The 7527-nt window shown below is 44.8% G+C and overlaps 1 pseudogene; it reads left to right on the top strand.

Annotated features, from left to right (window-relative positions):
* Positions 1-3632: 3632 nt before the first annotated feature.
* Positions 3633-6296, top strand: LOC110550389 (geranylgeranyl transferase type-2 subunit beta-like; annotated as a pseudogene).
* Positions 6297-7527: the final 1231 nt, after the last annotated feature.

The raw sequence follows: 7527 nt of genomic DNA, 5'->3' as shown, positions 1-7527 counted from the left end.
TTCTGAACATGTCCAAGGCCTATGTTACAACTCTCAAGGTTCTTTTCAGTAAAATATGTGGGTCCCACTACACTGGAGAACTGGCTCAGCCCCATTAAGGCCTAAAAATAGCAAGTTTACAGACCTGTGGATTCTTTCCTCATGACAGCAAGGCCTGGCGCGCCCACTGGCTGCCAGGGAGGCACACCCCCACACACTCCAGACACAGACAGACCAAGACTGGGCTCAAAGCCCTCCCTGCTGGGGGTGTTCCAGGATGCTGCTTGCTGCCAAAGCTTGGCCATGACTAGCACACTCACTAGTCCATGCACGGGACGCCTGTGGCCAGCAGGACTTCTTCCTCCTGGATTTTCCTTTCCTGAATTTCACCTACTTTTTAAACTTCAGTCATTGAACTGATGGTGGCCAGAGCCCCCACATTACAAAGGATGACAGGTGAGAGAATACAAAACAGGCAGACTGAACATGCATGGGGCCTCATCCCACGGGATCCACGGTTTGAAGAGTAGTCAGTTTTGTTCATTTCAGGGCCTCCCTCGCAGAGGGAGAAAATGGAGTTTTACCTTCAGCAGAGAAATGACATGGGCTGGTGCTTAGGCAAACACCCATGAGAGAGCAGCAGTATCTGCCGCTCCCTGTTTTATGCCTGGCATTGGCAGAGGTTGGTTCTGCCTTGAGAGGAACTGTTAGGAGTGTGGTAATGTCACAGAGGAGCTCTGGGCCTGCCTGGGTGTGGGATCTGCTCTGCAGCAGTGTTCTAACATATTGATTGTTCAGGCAGGCGGCCAGGAAGACAACCTCTCCACAAAAAAGACAGGGGTTGCTTGTGGCTGCCAGGGGCCATCCACTCTCCAGTGACCCCTCCTCCACACATGCTGCAGGAGGACATGGGCTGGGTTTGGGGTAGCATCTGGTGCAGCAGGAGTTCCTTGCCTATCTAGAGGGTGATTGGTGTGTTTGACAGAGCAGAAAGGCTCTTCGAAATCCCTGTACTATGTTGCTAAGGTTTTATGAATGTCTTCATAAATTGACTTTTGCTCATTCCTGCTATAGAAAGCAACCCTCGGGTCTCAGTGGCTGATCAGAAAACATGACCCAGAATGTTGGCTCTTCCCTCTGGATCCTCTCCACACCCTTCCATTCAGGAGAGGAGGCCGGATCGGCACCATTCTCAGTGTCATCATGGCAGTTAAGTGAAGGTCCTGCAGATGCCGCAGGATTGAGGTGACACCACCTCAGATCACATATAATGGGTGGCAGCAACCTCGGGGAAGCACTGTGAACCTCACGATGGGGGGATGTAGGGTATGCTCCTCTGGCAGAGGTCAAGAAGGAGCAGTGGGAAGCTCTCTTCTCGATGCACAGAACCTCCATAATTGCCATGTCCCTCTGGTGGGCTGTCTCTCACTGACCCAATCCACAAAAAGTGCTTCAAGTTGCCGCTTGCCTGATTTGCCTTGCCTCAATCTGGCTGACTTTAAAAACAGCCATCAACAAGTTCGTGGCTTTTTATCATTAAATCATTTACAACTAATGGATCTCCTGACCACATCTTGTTTGGAAACAAGGAAAAACAATCAGGACTCAATATCTCACCTTGTCTTTGTGGGTTATTATCTGATCTTAGACAAATTCATTGTTCTGTGAGTTATTTTTCAGGCAACAAATTCAAAAGGCATTTTACCATGTGATGGATACTGGGTATCCAGCAAGGGTGGGCAGGAGCCCACCCCTGAAAAACGTTATATCAGAAGGTCATCTGAGGACTTGTCTGACACCCCAGTGGTCTTTGACACCAAGCCTGTGTCAAATCCCACAGAGGGTCTCCCCTCACTGCCTACAGTATGGGCGAAGAGACCACGAGCCAGCTCAGGGACATGAACATCAGGTTCTCATCAAGTTCTCTGTGGTAAGACTTCCTAAAGAATGAAAGCGAAGAAGTCCCCTGTTGGCACAGATTGTCATTTGCACCTGTAAGGACACAGTATCCTTTCAGGGTAGGTGTGTGCTTGCATAGCACCTTCCCTGCTGTCCGTGGTCCAGCATCTGACTACAGCCCTTTCTAGAATGTCTGCATTCAAGTTCTGCCATCTCCTCCTTTGTGATCCATCTCCAGTGTGTTTGTATGCCATCCCCGCTCTGGTACACTAGCTGAGCCCCTTCAGACCCACGGCTGCATCCTGCTTCCACAGGGCAGGGCAGGAGTTCTGTCCTTCTACTGTGAGCTTCTCATCTTCCTCAGCCCCACTCAGACCTGGTATCTGGCTAGCTATCCACTGGGAAGCTGTCTTTGTCCTTGTACCCGACCCATGGCTAGTTTTCTGTGGGTTTGCTCACTCCCATTTCCACATTGGCTGCCTGCACCTGGGGACAACAGCAGGGACTCTGTCAACCTGTCCCTGCACATTCAAACCCAACCAAGAGCATAAAGGGGACTACGCAGAGAGAGCATCCCTGTTGACGGTGAGCTGACGTTCCCCAAGAAAACCACATCTAGAGAGAAATCCTAGAATAAATCCTGCTGACTGAGTGACCAGTCACAGCACGGTGATGGTGGAAAGATGGAAGATGACAGTCAATCTTTAGTTCCCTTCATAGCCACTTATCATGAACTTCTCTTTGTTTGACCTAACAGCTATCTATTCGTTTCAGGGAAAACTTGAGCATGCTTTGCCCAATCATGCCCAAATCACTACCTTCCATCAACTCAAAATCCAAGGATGAATGTTATCAGCTAACATCTGAAAAATGCAAAACAAAAGGCTGCAGTCTTGCCTGCGCCGTGTATGTGGTGGATGTGCTAATTATGGTTTTCTTTTGTTCTGCGAGTCTAGGCATTCATGTAACCTCTTTTTCAAAAGAACATGTCATTCAGAGCAAAAGAAAACTACCTCCCTAGACTGAGGTCCCTCATATTTGGCTCAGAACAAACAACCTCTGGTGCCTTCAGAGCAGGAGCTGTGTTTTGTGGCAACAACTAAATTAATGAACTAGCATTGGAGAACTGCCCTACCTGGCCCTCAAGCTCCAGACTGGTCTTATGAGGGCAGTTCATCCACTTGCTGGAGTCTGGGATTTTGTGGCATCAAATGCTCACAACAACTTCATCAGGCAAGTACAGGAAGGCCCCACTTTCTGGAAGTCTCCTTCACCTTTGTCTCTGCCTTCCTCAGTACAGCCCAAGCCTTCTGGACCCAGCTCCATCTGAGAAGCCTTCTTAAGAGTCTCCTGGCTACATGCCCCTAAAGCAATGGAGACAGAGGTCTGTGGTCACCATGATGGTGACTGACACTATTTGAAAATGAGTGCTATGCTCCCAGTTGCTGCCTTGAATTATATTAGCTTGTTCTCTTATTGCCTGAAACAAATTATGTAAGTAATAACTGCAATATTTAAAGTTTCACTTTCTAACTGAATATCACACGTGCGCTCCAAGACTTTGTCATGGCAAGAATGTTACCTCTGGGACTCAGAGCCCTTCAGCAGCCCCACCTCTGCGGCCTGAATTCAATTAACACATGTTCCTGTGTTTTGGATTTACCCATGTGCTTCTCTGTGTCTTTGTCATTTATGTGAGGCGGGAACAGGCATCCCCGGGAGTTGTCCTAGAGTAGATAGTGCCCTAACAGCAATTAGGCTTTAGAGAAAAACTAAAAGAAAACCTCCCAGAGAGCAAGAGAGGCTGCGTTCATTTGAAAGGCTGAGGCTGTGGACCAGAAAACCCTTCAAGCTATTGAACGGATGCCCACTGGAGGCCAGGCCAGCAGGCCCTGAGCCAGCCCACCGTGAGACGGGGGCCAGCCTGGAAGAGGCGCAGATGTTCGCACACATGAAACTGTCCGTTAGTGAGTGCAAGTCGGTAGGAACTGGGTTACTGATGAAGAAAGAAAATTCATGTGTTTCAAGCTTTCAAAGAAACAGTAGAAAGGCTCATTTCATCCATGTTGTTTTCTGCTCCATCTGCAAAACCATCTAAAATTCACTCACTTTCTTTGCAGCAGAACACATGTGTGTCAGCATCAGTGTGTTGGTTGGTTGGTTGGTTGGTTTTACCATTGAGTTACAGAGAGTAACCTTTCCAGTTTTGTTTTTGTTTTTTGTTTGTTTGTTTCCATAGAAGCTATTTCTTTTCAGGAAATGCTCTTAGCACATTTCAGAGTTGCAGGTTCTGGCACATGTCTTCCAGAAGGCATAGGCTGTGGCAGAGAACAGAGAGCCACCCTCGCAGCCTGTACCTAATTTCTAAAGAGGCACTTACAGGCCTGGAGTGCTGAAGGAAATATATGCACAAATGTTGTGACAAGCCAGTAGCTAATGAAGGCTCAATGAGTGACAGTCTAAACAATGAAGGAGAAATCCTGGGGTGGCTCTCAAATTATTTCAGGGGAGAGAGAAACACCATTCCAAAAGCATCACATTTGCAAAGCCCCCAGAGGATGCAACACGCCGCCTGGGCCTGGGAGAGACGCATCCAGAATGCAAGCTTTGAGATATCTTACAGCGATTGTTGCCAACACTGGCATATTATTTCTATTCCATTGGTTACTATTTTTAAAAACTGGACAGTATTAAATTGAGTTGCAACTTCTCTAAACTCCTCTGATGTCTAAAATCTGGTATAATTCCATGGTAGAAAAAATTATGATCAATTTGAGCCTACTTCTGGGAGAAAAAAAAATCTTTTAACTTTGTTTGGTTCTTTTATCTTTTGTTTTATGATTTTTTTTTGTTTTGCTAAAGAATTGAGGATAAATGTACATACATTTCTCAGCCTGTGGGTCTGAAATGTAAAGGTTCCATGGATGAAACTGTGAGCTAAATAACAGCAAAACCTCATGCTGCCAAGGCAAGTTCAGTTTATTGGTGAGGTCTATTGCAGTGTGACCTGTGCATCGAGTCAAGAGGAGGCTTTTCAAAGAAAAATGAGGATTATATAAGACGCTTGGAAACAAGCCTTGGTTGCAAGGACCAGTGGCAAACGCGGTGCACCTCCAAGGTAGAGCAGGCAGTTCATGGGCAGGCATCTTTGCAGAAGTGTTTTCTGGGGAAGGCATGAGGGCCTGTCTGCTAGGCCCTGCCCCTGAATCTACTGTGATATAACTGTCACCAAGAGCCCTTTTCACAAGCTCCCGGCTTTATTTGTTTCCTGGTTGGGTCCATTTTGATGCTGACAGCTTTCATGTATTTTAAGGATGAGGACTGAGCGAAGGGGGCAGGGTGGGCTAGCCTGTGAAATGCCTTTCCTGAATCTCAGTCATACTTAGCATCTCCTCAACTGGTGAGTGCATGTGTTCGTTTTCAATGTCAGCTTTTTTGTCTTGCATTTAAACTTCAGTGCATTTCAATTTTACCTGGATGGAAAACATGTACTAAGAAATCCTATTTCTCTGAATAACTAGCCATTTATCCTGACATTTCTCTTGTGATTGAGGCTGTGATATGATGAATCTGCCGGACGTGGGAGTGAGTTGCCAAAGTTTCTGTTCTGTCCCAGTGACTTGCTTATCCACTTCTTAACCAGAAAAACACATTTTAAATCAGCATATCGGTATGTTTACTAACTGAAAAAAATTCAAAGTTGAACATTATCTTTTAAAAGTATACTTCCCAGCAGGTGTGTTAATCCAAACAGCACATATTTAATTTTACAATAATAAATATTAAGCTGATCTATGCTAATATTAATTCAATTTCATATAAATATTATTAATATAACTCCAAAACAGAGATGGTTCCTTTGCTGAACATGTTGGGAGAAATAGATACAAGATTCTTGTTTTCTACCTTGGCAACCTTGTCTCTCTCGGGCAAGCATGATGCCGCAAATGTGGGAAAGGTGATGACCCATGTTTTGTCCTGAACTTGGACGACAGATTTGGGAGCAGACCAGCCTCTGGAATCTCATGCTGAGCAGCCTACTCTTGCACAAGATTCCTGGCAATAGTAACTAGTCCGTTGCATCAAGTGACTTACTTGGTTGTTGACTTTGTGATGGTGATTGCCTCAGGTGGACTCTATGGAAGACGGCAGAAGTTACCAGATGTGTGCTATTTGTGGTGGGGCTTGGCCTTCGTGTGGATAATTGGGAGGTTTCAGTGGATTTATGGAGAAAAACTGTGTGGCTTCATGTCCATATGAAGAGACTGGGGGTTTGGCAGAGAGGCCAAGAGATATGGTAGATCCTTTTAACACCTTATTTGGCATTGCTGGATTGTCACTTCTGGGAGAAGAGCAGATTAAACCTGCTAGTCTTTTGCATGCCTGAGGAAGCGCTTTAGAGGGTAGATGTCAGCTAGAGTCAGAGATGGGGAAGAGGCTAAGTATGTAGTCTGCAATCCGTGCACTGCTGTATTTAAAGTCATTACCAACCCTAGAAGTGACTACTATTAATATTTTCCATGTTGATGATAAGTTACTTAATTGAACGTATTATAAAATAAATACCATGTTGTATTTAGATCTTCAAGGAAAAAGAAAGCATGGATAGTTTTGCAGCTTTATTAGAACTGTGGCCACATTACAAAGGTGTGAGCTTCTGAGAATTTGATTGGTTACCAAACACCAATCTGGAGTTTGTTGCTAAGTAGTTTTCATGGATTGATTCCCTTTGTGCTTTCTGGGTGAATAGTAAACCAATCTCCTACTTTGTGAACTATAATGCTATGTCCCTTTTATTTATAACCATCACCTGAAATTCTCCAATCAGTGATAAATCTACTAATGGTGATGAAGAAGACATTCTCTCCTCTTGGTTTTAATGGAAGCACTACATTTCCTTCATTGTTGAACATGCTTTATTCTGATTTCTAATAACCTATTTGATTGTTAAGAAAGTGACATTCTCAGCCCTGTTGTAGAAACCTTTTAAAATATAGAAATGAGTATCAGGGTTTTTTGTGTGTGTGTATGTTTATTGATATATCCAACATCATTTTATCCTTGACCTATTTATTGATTCAAGAATTATACAGCAGCGCCAGCAATATGGCTTACTGGGTGAAGTCAGTGGTTGCTGTTTTCATTGAGATCTGCATAAGAGTCCTCACTGATAACCAGGAATGCCCCATTCCTGGTACCAACTTCTGTCTTTTCTATTGCCTTGACAAAAACAGCACGAGCAAGGTAGCTCCTAAAAGAAAATGTTAAATTTGGGGCTCACAGTTGTAGAGAGATAGAGTCCATGACCATCATGGTGTGAAACAGCATCAGGCAGAAGGCATGGTGCTAGCTGAGAGCTCACATCCCGGTTTACAAATAAAAGGCAGGTGGGCTAACTGGGGATGACTTAGGCTTTTGAACCCTCAAATCCCATCCCCAGTGAAACACCTCATCCATACCTCTTAATCCTTCCCAAATAGTTCTACCACCTGGAGCCCAACCATTCAAATATATGAGCCTATGGAGAAAGAGGCATTCTCATTCAGACCACAACAATAATGACATACCAACAATAAAGGAAAAGGTGACATTTTAAAAGGCCAATGCTAAATGGATAACACACCACAACTAAAGTCATCAATCTGGAAA

Source organism: Meriones unguiculatus, chromosome 3, assembly GCF_030254825.1.
Source record: "Meriones unguiculatus strain TT.TT164.6M chromosome 3, Bangor_MerUng_6.1, whole genome shotgun sequence".
Classification (NCBI taxonomy): domain Eukaryota; kingdom Metazoa; phylum Chordata; class Mammalia; order Rodentia; family Muridae; genus Meriones; species Meriones unguiculatus.
This window is presented reverse-complemented; position numbering and strand designations above follow the sequence as displayed.